The sequence below is a fragment of the Opisthocomus hoazin genome, chromosome 12 (genome assembly GCF_030867145.1).
Source record: "Opisthocomus hoazin isolate bOpiHoa1 chromosome 12, bOpiHoa1.hap1, whole genome shotgun sequence".
Lineage (NCBI taxonomy): Eukaryota > Metazoa > Chordata > Aves > Opisthocomiformes > Opisthocomidae > Opisthocomus > Opisthocomus hoazin.
Window position 1 is genome coordinate 6,392,898 of NC_134425.1, and position 10,216 is coordinate 6,403,113.

Below are 10,216 nucleotides of genomic sequence, written 5' to 3' on the forward strand. Positions count from 1 at the left end.
ATCAAGACCTAAATGAATTTTTAATCAGATTTCCAGCTGTCATTAAATCTTACCAAGGTCCCCATAACCTTGTGATGGAGCAAAGCTCGGTGAAGTGACCGTTTGGTGCCAGTTTTCAGCAGGCACCATTCTTGCACTGTGGGTACAGTTAGGTGCCCAGGGGTTACCTCCAGGCATTGTGACCCCTCTCCCATGCGGACATACACACACACTCACTTGCAGAGTTACGCAACTTCATGCAGGCATTTGAGTTTCAGTTTTGAGATACGATCCTCGCTGCGCTGCACAGCTTAAGTACAGAAAAGCACAGTTGTTGGCATAATTTGGACCACGTGACTCAGATTAATCTCTTGGATTTATCTTGCTATTGACCCTACGATTTAGACCAGAGAAACTGTAGCAGATTATAGATGAGATGTTCCAACACAATTGGAACAACTCGACACTAGATGACAGGCATTTATATCTGCCACATAAAGGGTGGAATTTCTGCTGGCTTAGGCACAGATCCTTCCGATTTCTTATTTTTTTGCAATGAGCATTTATTTTTTGCCAGCAATTCTCTACAGCAGGACTACTTAAATGGTAAACCAGACAATATCCAACCCCAGTCTGGACTATGACCCAGACCCCTCCAGGGTCCTATGCACGGTGATGTCACCTGCATTTCTCTGGGAGAGTCTATCTCTCTTTACAGTTATTCCTTTTTCTTAGGAAAACCAACTGCACACTGCCACAATACCCAGCATGGTCCACTCCTGCCCCTTTGGTCTGACAAAGCCAAAGACAGTGCTTGCTCCCTGCTGACTGATCCCTGCTAGAACACGTGTTCTGATGCAGAATAGCCACATCTTTAAAAAGACGTTTCTCCCCACTGACATGCTCTTTGGAAATGCAAACAATTAGGTAGGGCAACTGGTTTGTTTTTTCTAATTAACAGTTTTCTTGGTACCTCAGGAGTTAGTTCAACATGGTCCCACAGAAAGTTAGCCCAGCCACATTGCTCTAAACATGTAGATAGCTGGAAAAATACTGGAGCTTTTACTGCCCAAGTACTTATAACAGCTTGATGTCCAAAAGCTTCTGTGAGGTAGGTGGGGTTGTGGATGTAACATGCATCCAAATTTCCAAATTCACAGCAATCTAAACCTTGACCCAGTGAAGCATTTAAGCTAGTGTAAGTTCTTCCAAAACACAATGTAAAAATGTGCTGAAACATGGAGGTAAAACAAACAAACGAAAAATCACTAGTGTTTAACAGTGAGGTAAGTGCTTGTCCTGCCAGCAGAATCAGGACCATAACATGTATTTCTGTTTGTAACAATCTCTTCCTATAGCTGGGTCTGGGCTGCACCAGCTTTCACAGAAAATGTCCTTCATGATTCATTGTGTTAGTAGGGAAGGAAAAAAACATGTTGAGAGGAACACTTAGTTCCTGTGTAACTCAACTGAGTAACAAATTCAGAACAAGCAGTTACAATTAGCACATATTGTTGTTGCCAAGATCATATCATTTCATAACCAGACTTAATTAAAAGAGCAGTTTAGGTGCCTGGCATCCAGCTTCTCTTAATTCAAAGCCTTTTCCCTGAATCTACATGCTAGAAGCAGCAGAGGAACAGCACCCATTACCCAGGGGAAACCATGTTGTTCAGCCCTCACCAATGCATTACATCTGTTTTTAAGCTTCCAATCACTACTCTGATTAGCAACAACTCTGCTGTATAATGAAGGAACCCACAAAACTCTCCACCATGCTGCTTTGTTTGGGGAAGTCGACAGACACCCTGCTCTGCAAACCAGCTAGGAACACCAGACAGAGTGATAGAATGACATGAAAATGCAGTACAGAACCTTTCCAATTACTAGTCTGACTTGGAGCCAAAACATACTGAATAGGTTTTGATCATGGACTAAATGCAGATTTTCTATGACATCGAAATAGCACTGAGGGGCTGAGACCTTTGTTTTGACCCAACTCTCATTTCTTCAGGGATCCTGCAGGTTCTTTCAAGTTGTCACTGCAGTCCTCATATCTCCCGGCTATTCTCCAGCTCCTTCTCCTGTTTGACTTTCATCAGTGCCTCTGGTAGAGAAGCATTACATAAGATGGACGTATTATTATTTCAGTAATGAACTCCCATTAGTTTCATAGGTTCAGTATTTTTTTATTTCAGCCTACTGTTAGATCTCCTGAAATTTGCTTTTCATCTGTCTTTGGCAATCTGAAGTTTGCATTCACTTGCTAATTTTCATGATATAATTAAAGTTACCAGTTTATTATTCAGGTCACATAAATTCATTGAAGGGAATAACACATTATTTTAGGAGTCAATTGCAAAAAATTCACTAAGTGGGCTGCATGTTCTTTGCATAAATTATTGTAGAACTATTTAAAACTTGTATTGGTCAATATTTGTATTTTAAACATACTCAAATGGTATTCTGCAGTTATTTTGAACAATTAGGCACATCTGCAGGTAAAAATCACACTCTGTATGCCCCTTCTGATTTTATTCCTTATGAAAGACTTTTTCTCTTTTTTTGTTCTGAAAATTATTTTAATACAATGCAGTAATCTATAATGATGAAAACCTAGAAGGTCAAGGAAACGAAAAGTACAGCACATTCTCTGAAGAAGTGTTAGAAAGTTTTTACTTCCACAAGTATTAAATTATTAGCCGCACATTACAGTTAAAACTGGTAACAGGCTGATATAATACTCACATTTCCTAAATGGAATCTGGTTTCTGCAAGGTAAAAAGCTAGACATTCTAGCACATTTTACTGAAAGTATTAAATTCCTTCCTGTGAACTATTTTACTTCTGTAGAAATGGCTTAGCTGAGCTAAGTGGGCCTTGGCATGGCACAGTGCCTTGCAAAGCCCTAAGAAATGGGACACGATTGTGAATATATCAGGTACTCAATGTGCACACTGGGTTCTCTGCTGACCTCTGACATGGGGCATTAAACTAGATTTTCCAAGCAGGCAAAATGCAGAGACTGAGCTGAATACTCCTCTTTCCTTACAGGACACCAGCACTCGATTCAGCCGAGGTCGGCAGAACTCCCCAACTATTTTGGGCAAACAGATCGCTGTGTATGGCATGCAGATCTTGTTAGGAACATTCAGTTCTTAATTTGCAATATTAGGATGAAACTTAATACTCAGGTAACTCTATTTTTTTTTCTGGGTGACTGAAATGATACTCACAAGGAAAAGATGATGAAGAGAAAGAGCTAAGGTCTTCCCTTCCCCCTGTCCTCTCTTTACCATTTTACTTCCGATAGAAGCTGGTTCTCAAAAACTTGTTTCACCCCAAGCTTAGCATTCCAGTAGTTCGCTTATGCCAGTATCTGATCACCAGGAAAAGCTCATATAGAGGGGAAAAGAATCTATCCCAGACTGCTTCGCTGTAAGAGAAATCTGTATTTAGAATAGTACCAAGGAAACAACTCACATAAAAAATTGCAGGCTTGGATCATCAGCCCCAAGTGTTTATAGAGCGCCTTAGCAGAATATTACAGTAGATTCAGTAAGAGGGATAAAAATCCAGCTGGGATTTCATTATTTCCGTACTTCATTCGTGCCATAATTACACCAGTTGTAAAAAAATCAAGCATATGTCTAGAAGAGAAGGGCTGTAGAAGAACCATTGGGCGTTTCTCTTCTGAAAGTTATAGTCTGTTATATCATCAGTAATAAGTACCATAACCAAGTAATAAAACTTAATCATCCTGAAACACCACTTAAGATTTTAAATCTTAAATTAAAAGGTCTACTGCTTCATACCTGACAATTTTGTCTAAGAAGAATCCTTCAGGACTTAATGTATTAGCATAGAACTCCATACATGCATAGAATAAAGTCATAATAGCTCCCAAAATTTCCTGCTTGCCAGTTCTAGCATTCAGCCAAATATTAGTCAGTTAGACACTAACTATGAGTCAACAGGTTTTATCTCAACTTCTTCAAAATGATTGCTTTTCATCAGCAATCAAAAAACTGTGACTATTCTCAGCAAGAACAAATGGAGTGATACAGAATTTCTCTTCTGCCCAAAGTCAAAGCAGATGAGGTACAATTTATATTGAACTTGCAAGGCAACAAAGCCCTCCTGACACCTCTGTGAGAATCCAATGATGTTTCACTTTATTTCAGACAAACAGCACGATCATTTGCTGACATTCCACCATTTGCCTTTAACTCCACATCCAGGTCCACATCCCCTCCTACACAGACAGGACACAGACCAAGCACCTTCCTAGTTCCATGGCTTCTTTTGTTTTTGCCTGCTCATTTTGGAACCCTATGTCAGGAATTGTTCACTTACTATACAAAAAGCCATCTCATTAAAGAATTTTCTTATTAAAATTCATAACTTCAAGGCACCATGTGACAAATACTAAAGATAGTACTCTCTGTTTAAGTGTGCAATCCAACTAAGAAAACAAAGGAACTGCTTTTCCGTCCTTCAATCAACAGGTCTTGTACTGTCCTTTAAGTGTCTTACACTGTCTTCTAATATCGGTTTAAAATTTTGTAATTAAATTTTCACTTGCAAATCACTGTTCTTCAAATATCTTCACCAGAACAACAAAGCAGGTAACAATCACAAAACTTTATGCCTTGAGGATCTACTTCTCCAAATTACGTAAGTTTTCATAAGTCTGGTGTTTTACTTTTACCTAGTTCTCCTGATGCTTTCCTAACTGCCTAGTTCCACACCAAATTAAAGCTGTTCTACCTCTGAGAGACTTTTATACGAGAATTTCATAAAAATAATCTCTGCTCAAAGACAACAAACTCCAGGAAATTTCAAAGCTTCAGACAGACGAAAGAGCTATGAGCTACTCACGATTAAAGAAAAAAAAAAATGTTACACAGTTCAGCAAAGTCTATAAATAGACTCATACAGCACAATTACTATGTGTTTTTTTTTTTACAGGATATTTTTATGAATGAGAGGGTGAAACCGCATAGGTTGAAACCAGCTCTACTTGTAATTCCAGGTCTGAGACATAGGTTCTTACCTTGAATGGTGCTCATAGTCAGCAAGATTTAGTACAGTCATTTCCAGAGTTGACAAAGATAATGCTATCACCTCATTAAGGTGCAAATATGCATGCTTAAACAAAGTAAACTAATTTCATACTGATACAAAGATACCTAAGGGAAATTGAAGGTGAAATTGATTTATGCCATAACTAGTTCAGAGATTGTGAAATGTTCTAACAATTTACAACCGCATTTTGTCTACAGAATTTTGCATTTCTGAATAAAACTATAACCAAGGGTCCGTTCCTCAGAGTTACGACACAAGTGCCATTAAAAAAAACAACCAAAAACCTCGGAAACGCATTTCAAGAGCAAGAATATTGGAGGGAACACTACACAGAACAAAAGATAAATCAGTTTCAATTTATCTTCCAAAAGAGCAAAATATGTCAGCAGCACACCATAATAGGTTTGCTGGTCTTCAATCACTGTTGAAATAATAGCAAATTAAAGGCCTGGTTTTGCAGGTTGTCGGATAACTCCTGCGAGCTGCTAAATGCCCCTGGCCTTAAGAAAGTCTAAAGAGTTTGAATCACCCAGTATACTGAAAACTCTATGAAGCGCAACTAAATATTACAATGAGGTAGTTAAATTTTATACTTGACTACACTTTATTTCATTGAAGCAACCCAGGTTCTGACTGGTTTTATAAAAGACCACTGTGTTTCACACTGCCTGCTTCTGTGGCTCAGCTTGGGATACCACAGAAAAAAATAAAAGAACAGCACCTTATATGTGGTGTAAATCAGTATCGCTCTTCAAATCCATTGACTTAATCCAATTTACCAAGTTGAGAATAACCCTGTATGTATTTCATCACTGCTGCAGCATGTTCACTGTCATTCTCTTCCTTCATCAAGTGATTCTGAAATGCAAAAAAGTCAATCAGTCAAAACCTTTTACACCAACCATGATCAACACTTCAGGCTTCACAAGTTTTGTTGGACTGGATCCCTGCTATCTGTTGACAAGAACTGCGAACCCAGACACAAACACAAGCCTTTCTATCTCCACTCTTATCTCTACTCCTACCAGTGCATGCTGTAGTTTTATACATACTTTCTGAAGATCCTTCTGAAAACACTGAGCATGCGCTCTCTGAAACAGCTACACCGAATGCTCCCAAATATCCGCACTTGCAAAAGGGAGGGAGTTTCATAAGACCTGCAAAGATCTCCAGCGTGGCTGATTCTGGGCGGGAAACTGGAAGAAAAGGGATGCAATTCTTGATTCGTCCTGCTTCCAACAGAGAGAAGAGGGGCCACCAAAGGGTCTCTAATAGCAGGGAATATCTCAACCTGTATACCACTATTAGACAATCATTGTGTTCCTGTGCATGGGAGCGAATACACTCAAATTACAACTGCAAGGAGGTGCTGAACCCACTTCTTAAGGGCACGTTCATCTGAGAGAAAAGCTGGCATAGTCATAGCTGTTTGCTTGCTCAACTCTGGCTAAAAAGCAGCACTGAGGACTGCCAATATTTATGCGACTCTCTCATTTTATTCAGAGAGCAAGAACAACCAGCCAAAACGTCTTGGATCACCCTGAACATAAGACAGCAACAGCACTCATTTCTCCTAACTGCTTTTCTGTTGAATAATCAAGCTTATATTAGTTTTGGAAGTTTTTCTCTTCCAAGATGTGGTGGGTAAGTCAAGCGGCTTCTAAGCTGAAGACTCTGCACAGAGTTTAACCCTGCCAAAATTTATGTATGGGAATTGTCCCAAGGAACTGCATTTGCATGACTGGGTCTCATGAGATAGCAGCAAAGCAGGTCTAGAGGAACAAGTACGAATGGAGGTTTTTCCTCAGGAAACCCTGCGTTTGCCTGTAAGAAGTTATTCCTGTTTCCACAGCTCACTGGTTGCCACAGGTAGTTTCCTCTTTGTTTCCTTCCATTCATGCTTTTTGTGCTACACAGGGGCAATCCATTTTTTTATTCATAGGTTTTAGGAGGATCAGTAAACACGCTGTGCCATGGCAGACAGTTTTTAAACTAACATCTCCCCAGGTGCAACCTGCAGTTGCACATCTGAGGACTTCAGCATATCTTTGTAACACCGTATTGGCCTCGCTCACAACGCAGTCACTGGGTGTACTTTTACCAACTGAAGAAAATTATTGAATAAGCATCTTATAAACATATGCACCAAGTGTCCAGATGAGTGTAACTGGATCTGCAGAAACACCGCTTTGGTGTTGAGCCAGTATTCAGACACTCGTATTCAGGATTTTCTCCCACTCTTCCAGTCCATCAAGGAAGAGGAGCATACAGAGGGATGATGTGCTCACTTTTCAGGGGCTGCGTTCCAGCTCTGTTCCAGCTAGACCTGAGCCTAAGACTAGGGGCCAAACAGGACCCCCACAGTTAAGTCACTGTGCTGGTCTCCTCCTTATTTAACATTTTCTCTATTTTGTTACTGCCTTCTGAGACAAACACTTTGTATTATCACATGGAAGCTTTAAGATACACTTCCAATGCTGTTATACAAATTATAACACTATGTTGAAAAAAGGGAAATACTCCAGTGATTGAGCTCTTTTTGTCTCTGGAACCTCCCATTTCTTCAACACATGAACTACCAAATCAGAGTTCACTTAACCAGACACGCTGACACTGGTGCCTCCAGCCTTTGAAACCCCATGGCAGACCATGAGCACCCTGCCTCTGAATTATGCTTTCCAAGCCACAACATCATTTATAATTAACAGTGACAATCCACGTCACAAAAATACTATTCAGCATGATTAAGTCTCTCCCCTTCTCCAAAACTTTCTGGTAGTTAAGACTCTACCTCAAAATCACTTTGTAAAGGCCCTGCATTGAACCTTGATCTTCCAGGGATGCCCTCCCAGAGGTCCCCACGCCTTCAATCTGACAGCCATGTAGTGGTACCTTCGCAAGGTAAAGGAGCAGCTAGCTCAGTGCTCAGACGGATGGGTCCTCTCCTGTTAGAGCTAGAAGCTGCTCTGGGAGCATGGAATTTATAATCTATACTTTCATCACTTTACTTTCCATTATACTGTAAAAAATTACTATGTATTTCTACACATTAGACACATCACCACAATGCTACTGTGGCTGTCAACTTTGGTTTATGGTTACCAGCTGTACTTCACCCCCCCCCCCCCCCCCCCCCCCGCTTTCCAGCATGTATCTTGCGCAACTCAATTGCAAGTTGTCAGATTCCTTCTGCAGACTAAGCTCCTTGCTACAGTGATTTCCAGCTGATTCAAAGGACTTCCCGCTCACTCTAACAAATACAACCTGAGCTTCTCTGTTGTCTTCCTCAGTTACCAATTGCATCCTTTTGTATTCTAAATACTCAGATTTACACCACCTGCCCAGAATAACCTAGTGATCTCTGTCATGCTTTTGTCTTCACATATCCCCTTCTGTAATCTCCTTTTACCTGAGCCTTGGTCTGCAGTGTCCCCAGCAGAAGCAATGAAAGCTAGAACAAACCTGCAAGATACTTTGCATGGCAGAGTAACAGTAACCTATGTAACGCTGAGCACGTTTCTAAGCTCAGTAGACCATGGCACTCATTCCTAACTATAGGTATAGTTCACTAAGCTTGAGACTTTACAGGTGGTGCATTGCCTCGATGTTCTGAGAACTGTGAAATTAACAGTAAAATATCTTGGGTAGCTTAGCATGAAAGCAAGAATATTGCACATTAACATGAAGTTTTATGCAGGTTTACCCAGAGGGCAGGAATGTATTCTAGTGTTAAGGGAAGAAAAAAAGGGAAAAGAATATTTAGAGTCAGCATGAGTATTCAGAGTCAGGTATGATTATTCCATTTACTAGAAGCAACTCAAAGAAAATCAACTGCCTCTGGTGTTTACCTTTAGCTGTACACATAGGGGCTAGTTTATAGTAGATAGATTGACACAGTTCAGGGAAACACCTCATTACCAAAAAGCATGATTTGACCCCAGAGTACAGTAGCTAGTCAAACTACTATCCAAGTGGCATCAGGCAGATTACTCAGCCTAGGGTTCCTGCTAGGAAGAAACGTTGTAAATAAGATTTGAAGGAACATAAGTTCTGGTCAGCTGTAAAGATAAAGATATTGGCAGATCTCAGTACACTGGACTTCAGCTTGCTTTTCCTCTACCTGCAATACATTCAAGCCCTAAATTAATTAAACCCCTGAGCTTATCTGAGCAGAGATACCCTGTAGAGAAACTGTATGCAATGTTTTCCTTCAGCACTCAGCAGGGATACATGAAACCCTACAACCAATAAATAATGCAAGAGAAACTAGTTCTAACTTTAAAGATTGACGGAGAACTCCCCCCCCCCCCCCCCTTGTTTCCTCCAGCCTGAATTCTCCATAGAAAAGAAGATACCTTTCCTTCTGGCTACTGGCATGCTGACCACCCAGCCCCAGCTGCCCAAATTTTCCATGAGGCCCAAGCTGCTGCTGTTCCTGCAATTTATAACGATGCCCATCTGGCCCTCATCCCCTGCCTGATTAATTAACACAGAGATGTTTCTTCACTTGCTGTGGCTTTATGTCTCTTTGTAAAGTCCTGCAAGTAACCAACAGGAAGAAGAGAAAGGGAAAAGCTTTAGCTGGCGCTTATCCATATATCTTTACATGGAAGATAATATTCTTAGCAAGGAAAAGTGACACAAGAAGTTTCCCAGGACATAGTGCAGCAAAAGAATGCTGTGTTATGCACTTTGAGAACTTCACTTTCAGCTTTTTTGCCCCTATTAAAAAAGGCTGCAGGATTTGTCATAGACATTATACTAGCTCCTTTCACAGTTCAGAGGCATCAATCACAGAGAGGTCTCAGGACTGGCTCTCCTTCACAATGAATTCACACTCAAAGAAGTAAATAGACTTGATTACTGATGTGTACCTTTCCAGAATGGAAGTTCCCGCTAACAGCTCAGAAACTATCTTGGAGCTCCTGGTGAAACAAATTACATTATTATTATATTAGGAATACATATCTTTTGAACTAGCATAATACTGTTGAAATGTCTTTAACAGAAATTGTTGATATGACCTTTTTGTCTCAAAAGGTTCTTTTTTTAAAAAATTTTTTTTTCTTCATATCTACAAACAATATTAATGACATTTTGCAGATGTTTTCTAAATATAGTTCTTTTTTCTTTTTATCAAAGAGCTGTT